The sequence below is a fragment of the Macaca fascicularis genome, chromosome 5 (genome assembly GCF_037993035.2).
Source record: "Macaca fascicularis isolate 582-1 chromosome 5, T2T-MFA8v1.1".
Classification (NCBI taxonomy): domain Eukaryota; kingdom Metazoa; phylum Chordata; class Mammalia; order Primates; family Cercopithecidae; genus Macaca; species Macaca fascicularis.
In genome coordinates, this window is record NC_088379.1 from 109405154 (window position 1) to 109431861 (window position 26708).

Consider the following 26708-nt stretch of genomic DNA (forward strand, 5'->3'; position numbering starts at 1 on the left):
AATAATTTCTAACAATTCATTATTTTCTGTTCATTTAAAACATAAGCTACTTTTGTCAATAAATGATAGAGCATACTAGCCACTTAAAAATGGATTGGTTTGGTTTACTTTTGGTAATATAGACAGCCATAAGAGCTTTAATGCTTCTGGCAAAAAATAAAAGCACAGTTCTGTTACTAGAATGCTAGCAATTGGACATAAGCAAAGAGTAACCTAACCACTTTAATACAGTGGTTTGATATGCTGCAGGCAATAACTACTAGATATGAAACTAGTGTTCAATTTGTGACATATTAGAATAACAGGACTTGCTGTAGTATTAGTAAACTGTACCACTAATTTCTAAACGTTATGTCTAAACATTCATTGAACATTGGCTTTGGTTCTTAGCATAAGTGCATATATTATACTTGATCATTTATATTGTAGATAGACTACTTTGCTGTAAGATAAGTTTCTACTCACACATTATCAATAGAGTGCTCTTTTACTATAATTTTATTTCTGTATTGCTCTTAAAGTCTTTTGATTATTACTTTGGTTAAATGAATATTATTTTATAATGACATGTGATTCTGTTTTGAGCAAATGTTTTGAGGCTTTCAACATCTTTGATAAACATCTTATCAACTAATTCTTGTGTTGTTATAGGATTTAATTCCTGGGTCTGAAAAATGGCACTAACTCCTGCTAAATCTCGAACACTGACACCAGCCAAAGCCTCTTCTTCAAGTCCAGGAGAAGATGACAATCAAACTACTTTCATGAGACACAGGGCCAGAAACTAAAACTTTTCAATCCCTCTAGGCCCATCGGAAGAGGTTATCATGGAAGATCTTTTTTTTTTTTTTTTTTTTTTTTTTTTTTTTTTTTTGAGACGGAGTCTCGCTCTGTCGCCCAGGCTGGAGTGCAGTGGCGCAATCTCGGCTCACTGCAAGCTCTGCCTCCCGGGTTCACGCCATTCTCCTGCCTCAGCCTCCCGAGTAGCTGGGACTACAGGCGCCCGCCCCTGCGCCCGGCTAATTTTTTGTATTTTTAGTAGAGATGGGGTTTCACCATGGTCTCGATCTCCTGACCTTGTGATCCGCCCACCTCGGCCTCCCAAAGTGCTGGGATTACAGGCGTGAGCCACCACGCCCGGCCCATGGAAGATCTTAAGTGCTGATTTTGAGGAGTAAAATTAGTTCAGACCCTCCAAATCAAGGATGGGCACACAAATGCCTAAACAGCTGACAAATTAGGGAAGTTTGCCTATCTAAGTTCCTTAACTCAAATCAGTCTAACAAAATGCTTATGTTTTCTATAGATAATTGCTGCAAGTCAGTATCTAAGACCAGAATTCAATTCTGTACACTTACTTTTTGTATTATGTGTTTTGGCTTTTATGTTGCTTAAAAGGTTTTAAGGGTTAATAAGTACCTGCCCATCTCCATTCTTGTCTGACCTAGGACATTTAATTGGGATAAGTCTTTTGGCCACAGTGGTTCTACTAAGAGACAGGATGGACCCGGGGGAGGTAGCCACACCACCTGGCAATGATATGGGACAAAATAAATGATGCTTAGTCATTGATGCCTCTGGCAAATCTTGGCCAAGAAAGGGAAATACAAAGTAAAAATAAAATCCTAAGTACCCCCTGCCACTGACTGAGTGGACCTATTTGTGGCCAAGGGAACCCCAGAAAAACCTTAAAACTGAGTTCCCAGCCATGATGGGATAAGAGGTCAAACATGCCTCATTATACCCCCTTTCTTTGGGATTAGATACAACAACTGACTGGACCTCCACAGGCCTGGTTGAGGCTTACCCTATCAGGACTGAGAAAGCTACCGAAGCCATCAAAGTAAAGCCTTTAATGAAGGAGATAATTCCTGTCTCCAAGGTGACAATGGAGACACTTTTATAACTCAAGTAACTCCAGAATTATCATAGCTATTGAGTATTAATTAAAAACTACATTCATCTTGGAGATTTCAATCTTCTGGAAAGATTAAAAGAATGAATAAGACATTAAAGAAATATTTCTAGAATACACCAAGAGACAAATCTTACATGTAAAAGTCTTGCCTCTTGCCCTGCTGAGAATAAGTAGCACCTGGAAGTGGGTTGGCTCTTAACCCCTTTAAAATGTTGTATGAGAGATCATTTCTCTGTCTCTTGGACTAGCTGTCACTTAAGGATTTTTCTTCCTCTGAAACAAGCTAGATTATATATAAAACAACTATGAAACACATTAATTAGTCTCTCTGAGTTTGCTTCCAAAAGACTCCAGTTCCCTATGGATGTGCCTCTTCACTCTGAAACCTGGGGACCAAGTCCTGCTGAAGACCTGGAAATGCACCAGGCTGAAGGTCATCTGCAATAACAGGGTCAGCCTTTTAGGTGCTGCTGACCACCAACTCGTCTGTCAAATTAGGCAGTTTTAAGCCATGGATTCACCACTTGGGTAAAACCTGCTCCTCTGGGACTCCTCCAGGGGATAGCCATGGTCTTGTGAATCCTTGAATGGCCTTAAATTGATATTTAGAACTCAGACAAGGACCCTAGGTAAGTCTCATTATCCCATGACACCCATCCTCAGCATGAAGCAGGCAAAAAAGTTAATGACCTTATTCGCCATGATAGAGAAATTGATAAATAAAAGAGGAGACTGAAAACAGCCCAATTTCAACCTTACATCTTTTTTCAGGAAACTGACCATCAGGCCTTCTGTATGATATCAAGGAGCTGAGGCTTTTAGATCACTACACTCAATGAGATGTGCCTGTAGTCTGTTTGACCAATTTCTCTTCCTTTCACCCTACTAATTCCTGTCTTACCACAAATAGTTGCAATAAGGTGCTTGACCCTACAATTGACCATCTGCTGCCTGTTGATCAACTCTTCACCCTGCTCCTCCTGTTTTCCTTCCCTGCTATAAAAACACCTAACTTGGTTGAAGAGTGGGGATGGATTTGAGGTTTGACTCCTGTCTCTTTGGCTTATGTCACTGGAAATATAATAAAACTTTATTTCTTAGCAATACGCATCGTCTCAGTAATTGGCTTTCTCTGTGGTGAGCAAGGAGACTTACATTGAACCCCTGGTGTTTGGTGATACATATATGTGATCATCTTTCTGTCATCTGGGAAGCTATGTGGGGACTGGCAGTGTCACTGGACTATAGGTGTGATGCAGTCTTTGTCTCCTCATTCTCTCCTTTCCACCCTCAGTATTAGATCTTTTATAATTTACTCTCCCCTCTTCGGCATCACTCCAAATTCTTGTTTGAGGTAGTTTAGTAATTTTTATCTTTTATTTAATCTAAATATCCCTGAAGAATAGCTGTTTTTTAAAAAATTCTTTTATTTTTAATTTTTGTGGATATGTGGTAGGTATGTGTATATGGGGTACATGAGATATTTTGATATAGGCATACAATGTATAATAAGTATATCATGGAGAATTGGGGTATCCATCTCCTCAAACATTTATCCTTTAAGTTACAAACTCAAGGTTACTTTAAAATGTGCATTGAAGTTACTGTTGACTCTAGTAACCTTGTTGTGCTATAAAATAGTATGTCTTATTCATTCTAACTTTTTTGTACCCATTAACCATCTTCACCTCCCCCCAGCCTCAGCTCCCCACTATGCTTCCCAGCCGCTAGAAACCATCCTTCTATTCTCTATGTCCATGAGCTCAATAGTTCTGATTTTTGCATCCCACAAATAAGTGAGAATGTGTGGTATTTGTCATTCTTATTTCACTTACTTCACTTAACATAGTCTCTAGTTCCATCCATGTTGTTGCAAATCACTGGATCTCATTCCTTTTTATGGCTGAATAGTACTCCATTGTATATATGTACCACATTTTCTTTACCCAATCATCTGTTGCTGGACACTTAGGCATTCCTGTGTGTATTGCAGCACTGTTTACAATAGCTCTGTTTTAAGAAACATAATTTAGCAATTTTAGTGCACACTATTTATCTTTGAATATTTTGATCTAGCTTTACAAATATTGCAAAATTCTTTCACTACAATTTTATTTTCTCTCCAACTCCTCCATCTTATCTCATGTTTGCATTCTACATTCATAACAGTCTGTAGATGGTAGTCAGTTATCTATTTTAGCTGCCACTATGATAAGTAAAGAATACAAATGTCAATTTGATTTTTTTTCCTTTTGGTTAACTTTTTGGTGGATAAGATTTCTATTTCTGTTAACTTTTTTTTACAGTCAAATAATTTTTATAGCTAGAAATGACATAATTGGATATGACTTTTCTCATGAATTTAGTCCAAGTATTTTCAATCTGGAAGTCTATTTTCTCTATCTCAAGGAAATTTGTTATTCTTAATTTAATTTTCACCTCTCTGTATGTGTACCTCTTATTTTTATTAATGTTTATCTACTATTTGTACTTTAGATGTCATTAATGTATTATCCAAACTCTCATTTTTTTGTGTCTATTTCTTCATACTTTTGTTTTATGATACTGATATTTCTTCATCTTGATTTCCCAAGCTGCTAACTCAACTTTTAACTTTCCCATCTTCTAGATTAACTTGTACACTGAATTAACAGTTAAATTATGTCTTTTGGGTTTTTTATTTTGGATGGACTGACTTTTTTCAATCCATACATTTTTCTTAAATCTTTTTAAGTACACATATTTGCCTCCTACATCAGATCTATTTTGCTGAATATTCTTGTTTTTACTTACCTTTTTCTCCCTGTGGCAACTGGATTTCTCTGAGACACTAGGAAAAAGATTATTTCCTATTTTTCCATTCTGAGGAGCGGGAACATCACAATAACTCCTTCCAACTGCTAATTGGCTTCTTAGGGCTAGACTAGGCATAGTTGAGCTTCCTGATATGATTCTATTCCCAAGGACACCTGCAGATCTCAGACCATATTCATGTTCAGATAGCGAACTATGGCTTTGCCATGTATTTCTCTCCCAAAGTGGTCTCCAAATACAACCACCCCTTCCCATGGATTAGTATTGCACTTATTTTCAGTAGAAACTCTGAGAGACCCTAGCCTACCTGAACAAAGCACTCTGAAGGCCTCAGAAAGTGTGTGGTTCAGGAAAGAAAGACGACATGGAGAGAGCACAGAGAAGGGAGACCTACTTGTTATGATAGTTTCGCTCTCAGAATACCTTAACATCTACCTCAATAGTACATTTATAAATGAAGCATAAAATATAAGTTTAAGAATATGCTTATAATCTTTCTGAGGGTAGACAGTGAGCTCTATAACTTAATCTCTTCAGCATTAGGAATATAGGAGATAATCGTATACAGTATAAAAGCTAAATTAACCAGCACTTCAAAACAAAATCCTTGAACATTATTCTGTTTTATTTTTTTAATTGCTTATTAAGCCTCTGCTATCAGAACTTGAATTTCTTCCCTATATCATGTTTATCCCTTTTAATGTTGCCTTTCTTCTCTATGAGAGGTTGAACAAGTTCAAAGAAACCTATACATATAAATTATTTATACATTTATACATAGTTTATATTCTGATATTTTCCTTGAAAGCACAACAGAAAATATGTGGAAAAAGTGTGATTTAAATATATTTTGTGTGTTTAAATTGATATCTGAATGTGAATAAAAAGAAAGTTTTCAATATACTCTTCAATGAACTGAATATATAAAAATTTTATTCATTTGAATAATTTTTAGACACTAATTTTAAAATATTCTTTGATCCATAAAATTGGAACTAAATAGTATATTAAACAAGATCATATACATACTAATTTGCTAGAATAACTATACTGGAGGGACCCATCTGTCAAATTGTGAAGAAAAGAAATAACAATAAGTGTTCTTGAAATTAGAGTCTATGATCTCAGAATGCACATTATCCTTAGCATTAGTTATTGCCAACCTTATCTCTCCAATTTGCACGGTATTTTAAAAGATATTTTTGTGTTATAGCTCTTATTGTAGTTAGCACCTAGCAAAGAACCTGAATATAGCTTGTTAAAAATAGAGTATGAAAAATGTGTAGCAATGCCTTGTGAACTCCTTCTATTTCTAATTCCTTCTATTTATAGAAATAGAAGGAATTTCTGAATAAACATAGCATGAAACATAAATAACTCTTATGCTTTTACTTATATTTAGTTATATACTATATGCTTATATCAAATTACACTGAATTGACCGGGAAATGATTTTTGAATCGCATGTACCTATAACTGCTATTGGAGGATTTTGAGTAACAGGGAGATTCTCTTTGTGTGTGAGTTTCTAAGGTTAATTCAGGATTTGAGTATGGTGATATTTTTAATTGCTCTAAGCTGTTGGTTTTCTCACTGTACTCACCACCATTGAGATCCCATATAGAGTATCTCTGAAGCCCCAGAGGAAAAAAGAATGAGAAAGTAAATTGCAACCCTGTTTTCCCCCCTTAAATAAAATCAGATTTTATCTTTAAACACTGTGTTTGGAGAAAAAAGAAAACATCATTCAAAAGTTTAGAAACAAGTTCTTGAAGCCCTGGTAGCCTAAAGTAATTGTCCTGATGACCATTTCTAGAAGGAGACTAAATTGGGCTACATAAGTAACAGAAAACACTGATTAGAAGTATACATTATTTTTTTCTGAATATATTAGAAAAACAAGTTATTAATTTTCATTTTTGAGAGTTGAAATAACTCAAATTGGATAAAATTTATTATTCCTGGGAATTGATTGAAAGATAGTGTCAACTAATTCTTCCAGGAGAATACTTAATGATATTATTTAGAAATGCTTTCTAAGATTATTACAAAATTGGGCCAGTATTTTTTGCACTAAATATTGAAATTATTTATTTCTAAAACCCATAAATAAAATAACAATTAAATTAGAGACCCCAGCATCCACTGAAGAAGAGCACAGAGGTAAGATGGAACCTTCAGCTATAGAAAGAACTTCAGCAAAATAAAACTGACTTCATTAACTGCAAAACAGCTGACTGTCTCTAATCAGAGATAAAAGTTTAGTAGATATTAATAGGCAGAACATACAGGAAACAGTACTTAAAGGCTCTATTTTGAGCAAGAATATAAGGAAATATTAAGATACTAGTATGCACTGTCCAGCACAGTATCACCAGTTACTATGGTCAGTTCAAACTGAGATGTGCATTAAATTTAAAATATACATTCAACTTTAAACATTTAATATGGAAAAATATCTCAATTTTATATTGGTTACATGTAGAAATGATAGTTTTGGACATTTGGTAAAGGGTATTCTTTGTGTGTGAGACTAGAAAATTAAGACCCCACTGATAATTTTATATTCTCAAATAAACTGTATTAACTCAAACACTAGAATTTGGTTCAGACATTTTCAGATATTATGGTAGTTTTTAGTCCCTTTCATAAAATAAGCCTTTCCGATATTGAACTGAATGAAACTTATTTGAGTATTAGAGTCAACATTTTTAGGCCTAAAATAGACTAAATAACATGAACAATTTACTCCCAGTTTTTGGCCCAAATGAGGCCCTTTTCTGTTTGCAAGTAGTCAAAGTTTTAATATCTAAAGCCAAGGCAATATGTAGGCATTTTTGCCCCTCAGGTGTTAATTACATTTAACAACTTTTATTAAAAACAATTATGCATATTGCACAGAATCTGTCCTTAAGGGAAATTAAACACTCTCAATGAATGCACAATGAATTCATCTTTACAATACAGTGTAGATGCTCCAAAATATGTGGGTGGCACTAGATTAGGATTTAGAAAATATATTAAAGGTGAAAATGTATTATATGCCAAGTAAGGTCACAATAGAAATCAGGAAGGGAAGATCACATGCATTTTGGTTGATTACAATGCTCTTTGTGACATTCATTAAGTAACTTCTATGTGTCAGGGACTATTATAAGGCTTTACATTTATTAACTTATTACAACAAGACTGTGAGTTAGGTACTTTCATCATTTTAAAGATAAAAAAATTCAGACTAAAAGAGGTTTAGTGTTATAACTGTTATTTCAGTGGGTAAAGAAGTATCCAAACACAGCAGTTTGACAATAACAAAGCCATGGAATCAATCTAAGTATTCATCAATGAATGATTGGATAAAGAAAATGTATATGTATACATGTATACACATAATATACATATGTATGCTCACACATCCATGGAATACTATGCAGCCATAAGAAAGGAAATCATGTCTTGTGTAGCAATGTGAATGAAACTAGAGGCCATAATCATAAGTGAAATAATTCAAAGTCAGATACCACATTCTTGCTTATAAATGGGAGCTAAACAATAGGAACACTTGGACATACAGAGGGAAATAAGTCAAAGGAGACTCCAAAAAATGAGGGGTAATGGGAGGTGAGGGTTGAAAAACTACCTATTGGGTACAATGTCCACTGTTCAGGAGATGGATGCACTAAAAGCCCAGACTTCACCACTATGCAATATATGTAACAGAACTGCACTGCCAACCTCTAAATCTATAAAAATAATCTTAAAAAGCATACTTATATTTGCCTTTTATAGCTAGACAGGTAAGTCCATGTAATATGATTCAATGGGGAAGGAAACATATTATACTAATGTATTCTCAATATTGCTCACAAAGGTGTTTCTCAAACTCTTGCATTCACTGAAATCAAACAGTTTATGATGCATCTTGAAGGATTCTTTCAAAAAATTTTAATACAAGTATTTTCACTGCATTTTAAAATTCGATGTTAAGTGGCCTGCAGTGAGTGGGGAGGGGTGTAACAAGATGAAGCAATTTTTCACAATAGTTTAGAGGTTCAATGCAAAGTCTATAAGATTCCTTAGTTATATATTGATTTTCTTTACTACTAGTTGTTTACTTGTGGGTAAATCACTTAATCTTTTGCTTCAATTTCTTAATCTGTATAAGGGAGACATTACTATTATTTGCACTTTAGGATTGTTGTGTTAAAGAAGACATATCATACCCCATACCCATTCTTGATTTAATAGAGCTAATAAATATGGGTTTCTGTTCTGCATCCTTGCTAGCAACTGGTATTCTAATATGTATGCGGTTGTTTATTTCAGAGAGTGAGGTCTGGAATCTGCGTAGCTGGGATAAATCTCTTGGGTGCTGTATACCTGCTTGATTGACTTCCAGTAAAAACCTGAAAAGACGACAAGGCTCAGATGAGATTCTTTGATGGGTCATACATGTGTGTTCTCATATATCTTTGCTAGATAATTAAAAGCATCCCTATGTGACTCTGCTGGGGAAGATCACCTGGAAGCCTGTGCCTGTTTTCTTCTAGACTTTACCCCATGTGCCTTTTTATTTGCTAATTTCAATCTGTATTCAGTCACTGTAATAAACCTTAGTGTTGAGTATTAACAGCTTTTGCTGCATTAATACAGAAGTGGCTAGTTGGCCACCGACTCATTTGCGGCCAAGCCATGTGGCAAGACCTCTGGAGAATGGGCCATCAGAAAGAGGTAATTATTTATCATGTGGCAGGCCATATGCTTTTTTACAGTCCCATCAAAGATCAGGCAAATGCCTTCGCCAAGATCCGATGGCTAGAGTCAACACCAAGCTGTGTCCCATGAGTCCTTGTAGGGAATCATTGAGCCTGAGGGTAATTTTGTGAACTCTATCACAAGTCCTTAACATATTAATGATAATTATTTCATATTCTTGTCCTGATAATTCCAACATATTTGTCATATCTGAGCCTAATTCAGATGATTGTGTTATCTTTTTAGTTTTTTCTTGCCTTTTTGCACAACTCATAATTTTTTATTGAGAGCAACACATGTTGTATTGAGTAATAGGAAATAAAGTAAATACATTTTAGTGTGAAGATTTATGTAAATCTGTCTTAGTTGGGCTGGATTTAATGTTTGTTGTAGCCATAGGTACTAGAGAGTTTAAATTCCACCAGTGTCCTTATTTTTGTCTTTTCTCTTGTTTGAGTGGCTTCTCTATGTATTACTCCTCAGAGATATTCTGTGCTTTGCATCTCTGTAAGCTGTAATCACTGTTATGACATTGAAGATCTTTTGCTCTGATGGTAAGGTATGGGGGAGAGAGACCTTCTGCAATCTTTTGATGAATCTCAGTTTTTTAGAAGGGCTATGACTCAGGCTGTAGCCTTTACAAGTATTTCTTACCCTTTTCCAGTCTTCTAGCAATTTTCTAACCTTATTTCCTACTCCTTTTCCTGGATGCAGCATTTCCAATTTATTAAAGTTCTATCTTCTATTAACAATATTTTTCCCCTCAGGTGAGACTAGAAGGTAGGAGGAGATTGCAGTAGATAGGAATCCCTTTCTTCCAGCTGAGACAGGGTTTCAGAATTGTGATCTGGCATAATTTTTTTCTCTTAAAAAGTAGGATTTTGTCTAGAGAAGACTTTGGAAGTATTTCATGAGAAGGTTACTCTTTTCCCTCATTCTGCCAGAAATGCCAAGAGATCTTTTTGGCTCCTCATAATGAAAACCTGGAAGGGTTCTTGGAAGGAGAGTCCATCAAAATATAGTTTCTTCTAAGACTACAGCCTCTTTCCCTTTGTAGTCCATACTCAGCCTCCATCAGTTATCAAAATTACTATGTTTCTTCAAGTTTGTGTTTCCACGGGTTTCTGCTCCAGGTAAGCAACTTTCAGTGGCTTTGTCTCTTTGGATGCCCCTCTCTCTCCAGATTTTGGAGCAGCATTTGGCCCATGACATTAGTTTTTTGATGGGCCTACACAAAGTCATCAGCTTTTTTATTGTAAGGATAGAAGTGAAGAATTCTAAGATCTTTACATGTTGGAGCTGAAACTAGAACAGCTCAAATAAATTTTTAGAATACGCTTCATGTATTTCTGCCATGTTTTTGTGTACTGTCAAAGTAATGCTGCTTGTTATGTATTGATTTTTAAGGAATGCATATATACATGTACACATGTGCCTTAATATTGAATAACAAAACATTGTAATATGCTAAAATGATTAAGTGAAATATTAACACATTTCAGGTAAGATTATTAAAATCAAGACAATTTTTTAAAGAAAGTTTATATTTAACTGTGTGTGCTTGAAATGGAAATAGAAAAGCCATGGTGTGTTTAAAACACTTTGTTATACCTTCCAGGCAAGGAAGGGAATAAGACAGTGTTGCTAAGTGAGAAATACATGGACAGTTTGCAGATGAGGGTACTCCAGAGGAAGCAAATGGAATTCTATTATTTGGATGACATTTTGACAAAAGACTGTGCTATTTGGAAGCGTGTAAGACATAATTGCATAAAGGAACAAACAGGGTTAAGAGCAAAGCAAGGCCACATAAACAAAGATTATAAGGGTCAGGAAAAATAATATCAAGTAGTGATCGATGAACCCCAGCCCATTGATGAGGCAATGTTTCTAAAATGGTCCATTGTCTAAACTCTTTTATCTGTAGATCAGTGTGCTTCATATCCTTTGATGTATGCAGCAAGCAGACATACCTGTTCAATACTAAAATTATCCATTTATGATGCAAGGTATTTTTATGTCTTAAATTTCATGTAATATCAGGTATTTTATAAGTGAAACATATTACTACTGATTTACTAATTAATATCCTCTAGCCATTAGATTTAGTATATTCATATTTGTTCAGATAAGAGTTTTAACTATCTTCTTTATTATAAATTGTTTTTTTGACAGTAAATTAATCTTTTCTAGTTTTTCAGGGAAAGAGCAAAGGAGACAATAAGACAATATCTAAAACAATATTAAAAATAACCAATGAATTGAGACCTGTATTCCTAATGCAAGATAAGGCCATGGGGCCTGAGGCACCCCTAGACCCTGAGCCTTCACCATTTAAGGAAGGGAATCTCCCCATTCCCAATGGAGCATGGTACACAGATGAGTCTACCTCAGTGCTACTGCTGCCTGGACCACTGGTGCAGTCCAACCTACTATTGACACCATATGGTTTGAAACTGGGTGTGGACAAGGAGTCAATGGGCTGAACTTAGAGTAGTATGGATGGTGATCACCAAGGAGCTGACACCTTTGGTAATCTGTACTGATAGCTGGGCAGTCTGTTGAGGCTTAACCATGTGGTTAATTACCTGGAAAATACAGAAGTGGCTAGTTAGCCACTGACTCATTTGTGGCCAAGCCATGTGGCAAGACCTCTGGAGAATGGGCTGTCAGAAAGAGGTAATTATTTATCGTGTGTCAGGCCATATGCTTTTTTACAATCCCAACAAAGTTAAGGCAAACGCTTTCGCCAAGGTCCGATGGCTAGAGTCAGCACCAACACGAGATGTGGCCTTGTGGCTACACCAGAAACTGGGACATATGGAAATTCAACTTATGCAACAGGTCAATAAGTGTTGGGATCTGTCCCTGCCCAAGCAAGACATTTAGGAGGCTTGTCAGAAATGCCCAGCATATGCTCAGGCATACCCTAAATGGAGGCAGTGGCCCGGTGTTACACAAGAAGTAACAATACGGTGAGTGCCCTTGACCAGGTGACAAGTAGACTACATCGGGCCACTGCTGAAGTCACAAGGGTATATACGTGTGTTAACAGCTGTAGACATGGCCACAGGCTTGTTCACCTACCCCTGCAGGGCGGCTGACCAACATCATACCATCCGGGTCCTACAACACTTATGTGCCCTGTACGGTTGCCCTCTGTCCATTGAGAGCGATAGTGGAACACATTTCACTGAACAACTGGTACAACAGTGGGCACAACAAGTGGACATAAAATGCCATACAACCCACAAGCTGCAGGTATGAATGGGCGATATTACAGGCTGTTGAAGAATGGGTTATACTTGCATGTCACTCCCCATCTTGGTGGGGCTGGAGTCCCAGGCTGGACCTGCTGCTCTAAACCTTGAATGAACAGCCACAGAAAGATGGGCCAGCCCCAGTGGAGGATTTGTTACACTAGGCCACCACCCCCATTCATTTGCAGATACATACCAGGGATGACCTCCTCCAACCAGGTATGGGGACAAATGGTAACCTGTTGTTGCCTGCCGCAACATCCCTGAAGGCATGGGAACAGAAAACCTGGCTGTGGCCATGGACCCTCCAGGCACCCCACTATTCTTGTTTGGCTATTGTAGCTCCCTGTGGGGAGGGCCTACAGTATGATTCACATGTCACTCTTTGGGTGTTCAATACATGGCCCCCACAGTTGACTGCTGATAGGGAAATGGGCCAGGGAAGAAACCCTCCTCTGAGGAACAAGTGTACTGTCTGTGTGGCCTATTATGAGCTCCCCTGTGACTTTGGCACAGATACAGGACTCAAAGGAACCATGGGGAGCTGAAAAGGTATGATACCATTGCCCAAGGCAAAAGCCTTTGGTGGCTGCATTGTTATCCAGAAATGAGAGGTGATATGGTTTGGCTGTGTCCCCACCCAAATCACAACTTGGAATGTATCTCCCAGAATTCCCACATGTTGTGAGAGGGACACAGTGGGAGGTAATTAAATCATGGGGTCCAGTCTTTCTTGTGCTATCCTTACGATAGTGAATAAGTCTCATGAGATCTGATGGGTTTATCACGGGTTTCCACTTTTGCTTCTTCCTCATTTTCTCTTGCCACTGCCATGTAAGAAGTGCCTTTCACCTCCAGTCATGATTCTGAGACCTCCCCAGCCATGTGGAACTGTAAGTCTAATTAAGCCTCTTTTTCTTTCCAGTCTCAGGTATGTCTTTATCAGCAGCATGAAAAGGGACTAATACAAAAGGTTAGCCTTTATTTTGCCTGAAGGATGTGATTTACCTCTGTTAGTACCTGTGCTTGCTCCGTCATTTTGACTGTAAGTTAACATGTTCCAACTGCATTTGGACTGGGCCCAGAACTATGCTGAGGTGACCAATGTTTCCATCTGTTAGATCTGCCCTACCTTTCCAGTACCAACTGCAGAAGGCTTGCCTTGGCACATATATTCAGCATCTGCAGAGGACTGGACGTGGCTGGAGACTGGGGTCCATGGCCAATGCCTGGACAAGCTTTGGACAAAGGATGCTGCAAAACCCACAGTGTGCCTGCCCCATGGCTGGCCCATAGCATTTATGATGGATGGGGCTGGCTAGTGGGGGAACATGTAATACCCTCAGCTGATGAGCTGTGGTGCATAGAGCTACACTGGGGTAACACTCCTGTGAGATAGGTATCTGTCACAGCCTGTGTAAACATAACACATGTGATCACACTGAAGGTATGGTGAAACAAGCGGCCCCACCAAGGTCAGGCCCCAATGGATTTTGTGCCCCTGGAAGTTTATGGGTCTGTGAGGACACAGGGTGGCCTTACCTACCAGTGAACTGAACTGGACATTGTCCCTGGGGATGGCCTTGTGTATCTGCCACTGTTCTCCCTACATTGCCCAGATACTTGCGTAACTGGGAGGAGCTGTGCTCTTGGTTTTGCTGAAGGCAATGAGCCCCCTGGTGGTTCTACCCCTTGGCAATGACTATCCCTGGAGCGGGTGTCATAACTACAGAAGCACAAGTTACTACTCTTGCAGAGCACATTGCTTGGGTTCTGAATTATACTCAAGTGGCCCTTGTCCTGTTAACAGACGAGGTTGATCAGATCAGAAATGTTGTGTTGCAAAATTGAATGGCCTTAGACGTAATAACTGCTGCCCAAAGAGGCACCTGTACCCTTGTAGGAACACAATGTTATACCTTTATCCTTGACAATGGGCAGAACATAAAAGCAGCCCTACAAGGGATCTCATGGGAGATTAAGGTGGTTGAGAGCCTTACTGACAACTCCCTGCAGAGATTGTGGGCATCCCTAGGCTCCAGACTATGCTGGGCTCTAATAAGAGCATAGCTGGGATCCTAGTAGTGAGCTGTTGCTCTCTTTATTATTGCTGTGGGTTATGGATTCAGGGCTTCACCCTATGGGCATGTGTCCCAGCCTGGAGAATGCCCTTGGCCTAGGGAATGGAGTGCAAGGGAAATGACTGCAGTTTAGCCAGGAGTAGGCCAAGGTGGCCTTCTGGCATAGCATGACTCAGTGGGTTTGGAGCACAGGTGCACAACTCTGCACATTATGTAACCATGTGAGGCACATTAGGTGATCATACACGTGAGCTCATGATTGGCTTGGAGTCACTATTGTCTGTAAGAGGTATAATTACCCTGCTAACACTATATATACAGCTTGTGCCTGGGCTTACACTCAGAGAGAGAGAGTAAAGCCATGTCAAAACTGTCTACAATTCCTCAAGTGTTTTTCCAGCTACCTGTCATCCCACCAGCTCCCCTTATACCTCAGTTAGAACCTGACAGTTCTATTTTCTTTTCTGCCTGCTTTAAATCTGTTTTTATTTTTTTATTACAATAAAAACCACTGCTTAGATTCAACAAGTTTTTTGTGCAAGCCAGTAAATTTGTAATTATCTCATGGTTGAAAGTCCTGAAGTAAAAGCTACAGAGTCTTTGTGTGTGTATATTTAAAAGCCTGTTATAATTTCGATAATTTTATGTTTAATTGTCAGTTAGATTCATTTTAATTTCCTTTTAGCACCCCAAACTTTTTCTCTCTACACCTTATAATTAAATTTTGCTACTTGATTTTCACCTGAGTTGTTTCCTTTAATGTACAAATTTAAGGATATTTAACTGAAAACATCCTAGGGTTGTAAAACAGATTATCAATAATCCAAAAGTCTAAGAAAAAAAAAGGGAGGGTCTTTATAAATCTATAAAATTTACTTCCATTGGCATGTCTGTCTTTAATATTTACTTGCGTGTTGGGTACAAAATGTTTCAGTACTAAAAATAGGCCGGGAGTGGTGGCTAACACCTATAATCCCAGCACTTTGGGAGGACAAGGTGGGTGGATCACCTGAGGTCAGGAGTTCAAGACCAGCCTGACTAACATGGTGAAACCCTGTCTCTATGAAAAATACAAAAATTAGCCGGGCATGGTCGCATATGCCTCTAATCTCAGCTACTCAGGAGACAGGGAGGAGATCTGCTTGAACCCAGGAGGCTGCAGTGAGCCGAGATTGCACCACTGCACTCCAGCCTAGGTGACAGGGTGAGACTTCATCTCAAATATATATATGTGTGTGTATATATATACTTATGTTATATATATTATACATATTTATTTTATATAATCAAATCATCATATTATTTTTTATATTTTTATATATAATATATATATATAAAGAGCTATAATTGGCTTATATAAAATAAAAGTGCTTAAATCAGATAGTAGAAAAGGAAAGACTAGTCAAATCCTTTTTCAAGTTTATGTAACAAGTAAAATCTTTAATAAATAAGCTAGCTTTAAAATTATCAGTAAAGTAATATTAGAAATGTCTTATGAATCACCAGCATACATTTTTGTCTGCATTTATTAATCAACCAAATTTCATACTTATCCCTGGCAAATACCATAAGGTATCAAAATTTGGCATAGAGATTACAAAACTATAAACCCAGCTCACAACAGGATAATCTTTGCTTATGTAATTTTTAATAAATAAGACATTGATATGGATTTAATGAAAATAGCTGCATCTTGAATTTAGTAAGATTAACATAACTCCAAATCCTGTGACTTTAAGGCAGTTTGATCTACAGACAATAAGGAGATTTGTTTAGGGAAAGGACTGTTATCATTGTTTGAAAGCTAAAGTTCCTCCCAAAGTTAGTTCAGCCTATGCCCAGAAATGAACAAGGGTAGTCCAGAGATTAACAGCAAGATGGAGTCAGTAATGTCAAATCTTTTTTTCACTGTCTCAGTTATAATTTTGCAATGGTGGTTTCATAACTTTAAATCATGGCCATCAAAATTTTCATAAATAATCTAGGTAAACAAAATAAAATAATTAGGTAAATTTAATGGGATAAATACTTGTAGGCAAACTAGTTATAATTTAGAATATAAAGTTGTATTAAATTAAATAATAGATATTTTATGATTTGGATATTTTCCAGTAAATATATATTGTAGGAAAACATTCTTGCTAAAACAAAAAATACCTTTAAAAAAAATGGTGAAAAAGTTTTGTCTAATTTAAAGCTTATTTAAAAGTTACATATAAAATGAGGTAAAAGGAACTAGGAATAAACAAAAGATGTAAAGAAAGTATAAAAATACAGGAGTTTTCTTTTGAGGTGAAGAAAACATAAATAATTTTATATAGAAAAGAATATTGTATGGTAAATTTAGTCCTTAAATAAAATAACTGGTTGTTTAAAAGGAAGGGATGTTCAGGACAAACCAGAATGTCTGAGCATGTCATGAAAAGTATGTGGAAATCACAATAAGAAAATTTATACATTAAAAAAACCCAGTGGTTCACGTCTATAATTCCAGCACTTTGAAAGGCCGAGGTGGTTGAAAGACCTGAGGTCAGGAGTTTGAGACCAGCCTGGCCAAAATGGTGAAACCCCATCTCTACTAAAAACACACAAAATTTAGCTGGGTGTGGTGGTGGGCCCCTGTAATTCCAGCTACTCGAGAGGCTGAGGCAGGAGAATCGCTTGCATATGAGAAGCGGAGATTGCAGTGAGCCAAGAATGTGCCATTGCACTCCAGCCTGGGCTAAAAGAGCAAGACTCCATCTCAGGCCAAAAAAAAAAAAACTTTTTAATAAACAAGTTGTCATATTATTATTGTTTTAGTTTGCCTAGAAAACATAACTGAGATAAAATTTTTTGTTTAATTTAGTTTAGCATATCCATATATCTTCCTGCATGTGGTTTTAAAGTCCTTGTAACATTGAGTTACAGGGCTTTTACTCAGGGTCTAAAAAGGACACCAAGTCCTGCTAATGCTCATTGACAGTAATTAAAGGCTCATCTTCAGGCCCCGTAAAAGATGCCAATCAAAATAAACTGCGTTCCTCAGACACAGAACAAGAAATTGAAGCTGTTTAACTCCTTAAGGCCCAGGGTGCATAAGAATGTAAGGGCCAATTCTGAAAGACAAAGTTAAGTTCAGTTTCTCTCTAAATTAATCATTAATTTCAAAGGCACACTAATGCAAAACCAGTATATGGACTCCTGTGTCAAATTAACAAGGTTGTCTTGAAGCACTAACCAACTCCTTAATAAAGGTTATAAAGGCTTATAGAAGTTAAAATCAAGATTAAATTTAATACATTGTACAACATTTTAAAAAATAAATGTAATTGATTTCATGCTGTTTTTGTTAGGGCTTCTTGTTTAGAAAACTAAGTCTCCTCTCTCAAAGAATGAAGGTTTTCACTTTTTTTTGAAATAATTGAATTATCACTTTGGTTAAATAAATGACTTGACAATGACCTGTAATCCTATTTTGTAATATCAAGTGTTTTAAACCTTTTATATTTGATAAATTTTCTGAAATCAAAGTATAAATTATGTTTTTTTAACCTAATTAGTCCTTAAAAATATTAGAGTCTCTAAAGTCTTAAAAAGTCTAAAGTAAAAAAAAATGGTGTTCAGTTTTCTTTGGGCTGTATTTGTATAAATATGTTATTGGTATGTGTTCCAAAATTATGGGAAACTCCTGTAATTCTTATGTAACCTAGTGTACATTATCAGTAAAAATCATAATTGCTACATTAAAATTATTGTGTGCCAGAGAAGTAACAGATTTCCTTGTCAATTGTGTCCTTTGACTATGGCTGCCTTACTACATCTTTTTATTTCATCCATGGACAATTGTTGTCTTGTTTTGATCCTCTTTAGAAGGTGGTTTTATGATCAGCTACAAAACTCCAACAGGTGCTCTTAAATGTGGATTTCTGATAACTTTGGAGACTGTGACATCAGAATAGAGGAAAAACTTTCAGGACTCATAGGGAGCTAAAATGTTGATGAATATCAAGCAGAACAGGAATTAACACATGGACTGAACAAATCTTTCGGACTTTCTGCCTAAAATGTTTGCTAATCTTTTTTTTTTTTTTTTCAGAGTCTTACGACTTTTCTTTTGAGCTCTTGGCAGTTTTAACAATTTAGTATACTCCTGTGAATAAAGACAGAGCATATTCGTTTCTCTCTGATTTCTCCAGAATCTGAAAGCTATTTGTGAGTATTCTTAACTTGTGGCAATACACTTATTTGCATAAGTGCAATAAGAATCTGTTTTCATTTGTAACAGGACACAATTGGAGAAATTGGTTATTTTACCAAAGTTTTGACTGGAATGGTGTGCTTTCCTTTAAGGAATCAAACTGGACTTATGGAGCCATGGGAGCCCTTGAAAAAAAATGGCCTTATATTTTGTGTACACAGTCTCTGTACAGGGTTTCTGACCTGTGGTAAGTAAAGAATATCAGTTTCTGATAGCTACAGAAGCCCCAGATTTAACTTGGAACCTCAAGAGGAGAGGAAATTTACCCAACTCATTGGTATTTGATGGCACAAATCCTTGGATGGGCTTGGCTTTAAAAAAGTCTTATCTGAGATTCCTCCTATGGAGCAAAGTTCCATAAAGGCCAATTGAAAAACCTATGTAAAAAATAATTATTCTTGCTGCACTGTATACAAATAATTAGACCAAGTATAATAAAGCAAAAAAGTCCTATCATGATTTGTCTTTAGTAAAAATGGCAAACTGGAGAGAAAAAAATATGTTTTGAATCTACAGTATACCAGTTGTTAGATTATAATCTTGCCTAATTTTTTTTCAATTTTTATTATTTTCTACAGTTTGAACCAAATTCTAAGTTTTCTTTGCTACAAGTTTTCAAAATAATATTTTCAATTTTTTCGTGTTTTTTCCTTCCATTTTTCCTAATTTAGAGTCACTAGTTACAGAAAACTAAGCTGTGCTTTCTTAAAATTCTGTGAACTAGAGCCAGACAACTTAAATTTCAGAAGGAAATTACAGTAACTTATTTATATACATAAACATACCTGCTTACTAATGTATGGACTCTAGAGTAATGTGGTCTGTGTCAACATTTCCTGGATTGTTGTTTTGTTTGTTGTTGTTTCTCTCTCTTCCTCCCCGCTATTTCCTCTTCTTAGGACATGAGATTTCACAATCTACTACCAATGAGCTTTTGGGACCTACATATCTAGGAATAAACTGTTCTAGCCGTGAGAGATCAGATGAAACCTGAGACCAGAGACTCAGTTTCTCATAAAATGCTTTCTCCAAAATATTTTTAAAAAGAAAAGGGGGGAAATGTGAAAAGAAAATATCTTGGGCCCCTTTAAGCTGGGAATTGCTTAGGGCAAATCAGCCTCCCATTCTATTCAAAGTCATCTCTCTACTCACAGAGGTAGATGCATATTCTGATCCCCTCCTTTGGAAAGACTTACCAGAAACTCAAAAGAATGCAACTTTCTGTCTCTTACCTACCTGTGACTGGGAAACCCCGGCGGGGCAAGGGGGGGGGGGTGGGGGGTTTGTTTTCAGTTGTTTCCACTTTTCTTGACAGAGATAATGTACTTCTTACATATATTGATTGATGTCTCATATCTCCCTAAAATGTATAAAAGCAAGCTGTACCCCAACCACCTTGGGCACATGTCACCAGCACTTCCTGAGGCTGTGTCCTGGGCTTGGCCTCAACGTTGGCAAAATAAACTTTCTAAATTAACTGAGACCTGTCTCAGATTTTCTGAGTACACACATATATGGTCCTTTCATGGAACATGTGCCTTTTCCCTATTTTGTTGAAATGAGAATTAAAGAGTATGCTTCAACATATTGTATATTGTTTGGACAATGGCAACAGATGATATAAAACTTGGCAAAATAGATGAGTGTAGGCTAAAAGCAGACTATTAGTGGAGTGTGAGCCCCAGATGATATACCTGACTGGTCTTCGTTTTGTTTTAGTCTACAAAGGGATAGCCCTCAAGTAGCTGAATTCCCATTTAGGACAGAGAAGATAAGAGTTAAGTAAGGGCAGAGACTATCAGACGCAGAAAACTGCATGATTCTAGTTGAGAAAGTGGTAATAACTTGTTCAAGGTCTATACTGAAATTATTACATGCTCATTTGGAGCAGAAAAAGTAGCTAAAACACCTGTAAAATGTTGCCTTCTCCCCTAATTCACTTTATTTTATTTAGTTTTAGTAATTACACTTATTTATGGGGTACAGTATGATGTTTCAATGCATGTATACAATGTATAATGATCAAAACAGGGTAATTTTAACAACTGTAATTTAAACATTTATCACTTTTTTGTGGTGACAACATTCAAGATCTTTTAGCTATTTTGAAATATATACTACATTGATATTTGCTCTAGTCACCCTACTGTGTAATACAATATGAAAAGTTATTATTTCTGTCTTATTGCAATTTTGACCAACCTCTCCCAGTATCCCCTCTCTCCACCTCTCCTGAACCTCTGGTAACCACTATTTTCTTTACTTCTATGAAATCAGCTTTTATAGGTTCCTTATATGAATGACATAACATGGTGTTTGTCTTTCTGTGCCTGGTTTATTTCATTTAATGTAATGTCCTCCAGGTTCATCCCTGTTGCTGCAAGTGACAATATTTTATTCTGTTTTGTGGCTGAATAGTATTCCTGTATATATGTATATATACACACACCCCACACAAATTTTCTTTTCATCCATCCAATCTAAATGTAGATGGGCATTTAGGTTGATTCTTATCTTAGCTATCGTAAATAACGTTGTCAAAAATATAGGCATGCAGATGTCTCTTCAACATGGTATTGATTTTATTCCCTTTGCATATATACCTATTAATGGTATTGCTGTATCATTTGGTTGACCTATTTTTAAATTTTTGAGGAACCTCTTTACAGTTTTTCATAATGGCTGTGCTAATTTATGTTCCCACTGACAGTATATAAGAGTTACTTTACAGGGTGTCTTTCTGCTTAATTATTTCTGATACACACACGTGCACATCTCCTAAATGAACAAAAATAGTTACACCTTACAATTGTTCTAAAAATGTATTAAAAGATAACTAGAATACTCCAGATTCTTGTACAAACAGTTCTAGCAATTACAGCAATTGTGTAATGAGAATTCACATCCACATTACTCATTCTAGTAATGCAAAAACCATTTTAATGTGTATTATTTATCTAGTATTTGCTGGACATTGTGCTTAATAGTGATTCAAAAAAATGTTATGGCTTTCTAATTAATGCTTACAGATATTGCACTGGTTGCTACAGAGAATGAATTCAGTTTGTGTTTTGTTTTCTTTAGGGAATGGTTTTTATTATGTTTCCTTTTCATCGCCCCCAGAAGTCATTTAGTTGAAACAAAGGCAATATCTTCATGAGTAATTTACTATACTCATTTTTTATTTCTGGTAGAAACAAAGTTTGGTGGTAACAAATAACTAGAAAAGAACAAACCTGGAGGAATAAAAATTTTCTTAAACCTTTCTTATGAACACAAAACTATATTTTTATTAATCTGGATGGTATGCTGCAACTTAAATAATACCAATTTATATGGAAGAAAGAAATACAACATAGGCAACACCTGACTCTTATGTGCCTCATAAATTTTCCAGAGTAAATAACTCTCAATGATTAACATTTGAGGAAATAATTCTTAATTAAATTAGGCTAGCAAAAATTAAAAAGCAAAGAAAAGAAACATTGATAATCATAGAAAACGAAAGACAACACTGATATACACAAATACTATATAATATCCTTCCATAAAGTTACAACTATTTAAAACATTCTATGTCTATACAATTTTCTGGTAGAAACCTGAGCAAGGGATCTCAGGAAACTCTCTTAGTAGATCGATTTTAGCATAAAAATACCAAAGTCATTTTCATTTAGTATATTACTGTTAAATGGTTCTTAGTTTTATGTAAAAGAGTAAAGATTTTAGAATTATCTTTATGACACAAATCTGCTTTTCTGTTTTGAATCATTTTTTTAGCTCATTAAGATCACAGTCCTTGTCAAACATTTTTATATTTGTTTCATGGACTATTCTAAATTTAACACTTGAACAGAGTTGTTGTCAAATTTGGGGGATGGAGAAACCCAAATTATTTTAATTCTAACAAAATCCATTAACACAGTTCCAGACTTGATAAAAAATTAAATGTTCTATTTATTGCAGTTAGTCATTAGTCATTTAAATATATATCCATTCAACGCCCATCTGTGCCTGGCATTTCTCTAGGGGCTAGAGATGTAAACATTATGAAGACCAGTGAGATTCCTGCTCACTTTGGAGCTTACAATAGTAAGAAATTACACACTGCAATATGTGTAACATAGGAAACAGACAATAGACCTATGTGGCAGAATAATGGAGGTGCTGGGAATGGTGGTGGGAAGGCAGAGCCGACCTTTTACCAGATAGGGTCATCAGAGAATGATTCTTTGAAGGACTGGCATTTATATTAGTGCCCTGTTTCTTCTGTAATAACCACAAATTTAGTGGCTTAAAACAATACATATTTTCTCACATTTGTGTAGTTCAGAAGTCCAAAAACATCTCAGTGAGCATCAAAGTGTCACCAGGGCTGTTTATCTCGTTGCTTTAGGTAAGAATCCATTTCCTCATATTTTCTAGCTCCTAGAGACTGCCCACATTCCTTGGTTCATGGCTGCCTTCTTCCACTTTCGACACCATTGAATATAGGTTGAGTTTTCACATTGAATCATTCAGACCTCTTATAATCAAATTCATCTCTATCTCCCTTTTCATCTATAAACATTCTTGTGGTTATATCAGGCTCATATAATATTCCAGGATAATCCCCTATCTCAAAAATCTTTAACTTAATTACATCTCCTAAGTCCCTTTTGCCATATAAAGTAACATATTTACAGCTTCTTAAGGTTAAGATGTGAACATTTGGGAGACCATACTTTGTCTATCATAACATTTAAGTTAAATCTCATGAAAATAATCAAGCTTGTAAAAAATGGGAGAAAATTCATTGTGTATACTGGCTCTGAGTCTGGAAAGCACTTGAAATATTACAGGAATTGAAATTATACTAGTGTGAATGTCTCATAGTGAACAACAGGGTGTCATGTGATGAAATTTTGTACCAAAAAATTTAGTTTACAAGCTGTGTTAGGCTATTCTTACATTGGTATAAAGAAATACCTCATATGATAATTTATAAGAAAAGAGGTTTAGTTGGCTCACAGTTCTTCAGGCTATACAGGAAGCATAGTGCCAGCATCAGCCTCTGGGGAGGCCTTAGAAACCTTCCAATCATGTTAGAAGGCAAAGTGGGAGCAGGAGTGAGAGAGAGAGAGAGTTGGGGGTTAGCAAGCACAAGCTTAAACAACCAGATCTTGTGAGAATGCACTGTCTCTAGGACAGCACCAAGCCATGAGGGATCTGTCCCCATGACTGAAACACTACCCACCAGGTCCCATCTCCAACTTTGGGATTACAATTCAACATGAGATTTGGCAGGAACCTATATTCAAACTGCATCACAAACCATCAAATATAGAATGTGGTGAAACCTGATCTGGAAATGATGTTGGATCTGGGTACTAACCACCTCTGTTGTACTTTCTATTTCAGTTTTTCTTATGTTCTGAAGATTTTTCTTGTGTCTTCACCTAGAAGTAAAGCCTGTCTTAGTTTGGATTGTCATAAAAACAGACCCTGAGATAAGGTTTTGAGTGTAAGCAATTAATTGGAAAGTATGAGGATCCCTGACAGGAGCTGAGAAGGTAATATAAGGAGAGGAAGGCCATATGCTATCCAGTAGTTGATTGAAGCTTACTCTTATGGGGAAAATCTGGGAAAATGTCCAAATGTCCCAAGGCCCAAGAAAATTGCTCAATAATGCACCAGTTCTCAAGAGTTGTAGTTTGAGGGATGCCCCTGGAGAATGTTTTCTCAGTATTTCATGCTTTTTGTATAGGAAGAATAGGCAAATAATACCAGTTTCTGAAATCCCAGGAGAAAGAGTTATCAGCCAGAGGCATTTGAAGGTCTGGAAAGTGTACTAGGAGTTTTTCAGATACGGTGAGGTCCACTATAAGGCCCTTAAAAACATGATTGTCTTATTCTTCTAAATCCCAATTGTCTAAGGTACTGTAGAAAAGATACAAAAAGTTGTCAGTAGTGGTTATTGACATTCTCAGTACTGCCAATTTGGTTCCAAAGGGTACAGAGCACACTGTATATGGCAGAATTTGCTTTAGCATACCCGCACTTACGATTCATTGTCCTTGGCTTGGGATAGACCAGATAATAAAGAATGCTGTCACCCTGAAAAAGATGAAATTCCTTCCTTGTAATATTCTCAGGACCAACCCTATTAACTTGTCAACGTGACAAGGCATTATATAATAAAATGCAGACAGTCTGTATTTACTTTGAATTCTGAATGGAATGTACAAATCCCTGATATACAAGAGATGTGGGGAAAAATAAATGGGATGTGCAACACTTTCCAATGATTTAATGCTGATTTTTTTCTGTTTAAGAAAAGAAATCCTTTCACTGTCTTGTTTTCTCTCTGATACGGGCACTTTATCTTAATAGAATTTTGTAAAACACTGACACTTTATAAAGAGGTGACATTTACTGCTCTACTATGGTTTTTCATGGAGAACTGTCAAAATATGTTTTATCGTTCTTTATTTTTCTTTTCACACTTCTTTCTCAGTAATGTTCTCTTAGAAACTTGGCCGAAATTGAATTTTACCTTCCTTTGTACTTAGCGAAGCACAGCCCAAAACAGTTCTGACACGTCTCTTTCTATTTCTGGTAACCGTAACTTTATGGCGCAGTTATGTAATAAAGCTTTTCTCAAGGGAAAATGGTGAAATATTTTTGTTGCGAATTAATATAGACTATCACATGGGAGCATCAAGGGAATATGATGTTTAAACCTCCCATCTCTGCTCCCGTTAAATGTAGTAATGAATGATTAATTTAGCAGACTGAAATGTTTCTAGTCAGTGCTATTTCCTACAATTAGTATGTTATCTGCACATCGTTCAACAAAGTAATCATTCTTTGTCAAAAAGTCCTATTTGAATATCAGGTTCTATTATACTGTATAGTAACCCTTTTGCTCCAAGACAACATTTTTGTATAATAAAAAAATAGTAATTTCTATTTTTAAGGATGTTATTCTCGACTTAGTTTCATTAACTCTGAAATAATCTATCAAGTCATTTGGATCAAGTCATGAAACTTAAAGAGATGAACAGACAATAAAATGTATCCCACCCTGTAATGTACAGAACAGTGGTCCTAAAGGTATGTTTATGTCTCAATCTCTAGAACCTGTAAATATGACTTTACATGGTATAAAAGTGAATATTACTCTATACGGCAAAATATGATTGTGTTTAAGATCATTGTGTATCCTTAAAGAGACAAAGTGACAGACACACAAGATGATGTGAAGACCAAGATAGACGTTGGCATAATGTGGCCACAAATTCCAAGGAATCGCAACAGTCGTCAGAAGCTAAACAAGGCAAGACACAGTGTCCCCCTGAGGCTGCAGAGGAAATGGGATCTTGCCAACACCTTAACTTTGGACTTCTGGCCTCCAGAGCTGTGAGAATAAATTTTTGTTGTTTTAAGTGACGAAGTTTGTAGTAATTTGTTACAGTAGCCACAGAAAACCAACACACCCTCTTTCCATTGGCAGAGGATAATAATGGAAATCATGCTGTAGACTTCACAAGTTTGAGGCCCATTAAAAGAAAATATGTATATGCTATGCCTTTTGTTTGTTTTGGAACTTTCTATTTAATGTTGAGTAGATACAAAATAATTCTTATAAAATACACAAAAGG